This window comes from Hydractinia symbiolongicarpus, chromosome 10 (genome assembly GCF_029227915.1).
Source record: "Hydractinia symbiolongicarpus strain clone_291-10 chromosome 10, HSymV2.1, whole genome shotgun sequence".
NCBI classification, from domain to species: Eukaryota; Metazoa; Cnidaria; class Hydrozoa; order Anthoathecata; family Hydractiniidae; genus Hydractinia; species Hydractinia symbiolongicarpus.
Window position 1 is genome coordinate 21399234 of NC_079884.1, and position 1942 is coordinate 21401175.

The following is a 1942-nucleotide window of genomic DNA, read 5'->3' on the forward strand; positions in this document are numbered from 1 at the left end:
AGGTTGGCTTTGTATTCAACATGTGCCTCCTCTCAATAAACCTGGTTGCACATAAATCCCAATTTCCTTTTACGATCACATGTCTCCATCTTAGTTGAGTATGGTTGCCACTAAACACAAGATTTATTTAACAATCGATTGAAACTTAGTAATTATGATCGATTAGAAGAACTTTGATAAGCATTTTGTTGTATTATTAAATTGTTTTAATATGCTGATTTGCTTTACACTTTTAAACCACTTAACTGCAATGTCATTTTCTAAGGTAAGAATTTGTGTGCCGAAATTAAATACATTTTTTCTTGTTTATTAACAGTATCAGTAAAGAGCAAAAGATTAATATTTTAGATTTCTCTCAAACAATTAAAACTAAAATGGTTCCACTATTATTAAACTATGTAAAATATTTATAACCTTTAGTTAAATCAAAGCCAAGGGGTATAGAGAAAATAGCCTGGCATAATAGATAATATTCCCCACCACAAAAGTTTAACTCCCTAGATATTAATGAAAACATTACGCGTTTAGCTATATTTATGAAACATCACAGTTTTAAATGGAAAATTTTTAACCAGTCCGTAGTCACGATAGAGGAGAGAATTGTCGCGTTCATTCTTACGCTGTTTTTAAAAAATGCAAGAGTATTTTGAGATTTCATTTTCTTTTTCTTTTTCTCTTTTTTTTTTACACACTTTAACTAACACTGTTTTCCTCCACCATAATGGCACACAATCATAGTCTCACATCACACAATTATTATTATTCGTCATATCTAAAAATAATTAACAAACCATTTTGTATTCTTTAAAAACAATGATGTGAAGTGTATTTACATAGAAACATGTCACATCGGAATGGTATGTATACAATGTCTACGCAGACGTCAAAAGAATAATTCGTTCGCCGTTGTGTTGGATTGTGAAAACGATAATTGATGTGGTAAAATATTGTCACAAAACCATGCAAAGTTCTATTTAGAACCATATCTTACCTTCTCTCCACAAATTACGGCCTACACTATTAACCACTTGTCTGGCTAAGTGGGTTTTGAATTTCTTTAATATTTATGGTATCAAAAAGTGCCCTGACAATATTTTTAATTCGGTGGGACAAAAATTGTGATAGCAAAGCAAACAATGAACTTATATGGAAATACAATACAAACAACTAACTTTCATATTTGAGAAGCAGTTCCGTTTTTAGATGATGACGAGTGAGATAGTCCCAACAATTTCTTAACCTTAAACAACTCACTTTGGTTTCTTAATTGTTGTTAAGCTTTGGAGCACATGATCAAAATACACTTATTTTCATGTCGTTGCTTTTAATGCCGAGACTAGTTAGTACGTGAGTATTACTAATATAGCCTAGCTCAAATTTTTTTGGAGTTTTTTTTTAATTCACGTTTCTCCAACCTCACATCAAAAGAGCCTTGGTTCGTGGAGAGTTGTAAGCACAAATTTCTTGTTGAGACGCGGAATGAATTTAGAATGGTGAATATAGGTGGCTACCATTAGCACCACTGACAAGCTATATAACATTCGGCACGAACTGCAAAATATGATCTGTAGTATGACCATTTGTTATATTTTGAAAAATAACTCTCAGACTCTCAGTTAATCACGAGAAATCGTAGCTACCTGTTTTCCAGAAAATTTTGAGTAACATTTTTACAAATCAACCCTTCGTCGTTCAATCAATATTTTTTCGTCTATAAGCACACTCTTATCGACTCCCAAAAACTTATCACAATCTCCGTTGTAATGTGCTTCATACAATTCTCTTTTTATGCTAATGTTCGATAAAAAGCTTTGAAACTTTTTTGGAAAGAATATGCGATGTGTCATGTTACGTAAAGGTAGAGCGTAACTAAAATCCAAGGCTTGGCCCCAGTTGCTTGCTACATGACGTATGTACTGTTTTAAAAATATTCATCATTCGT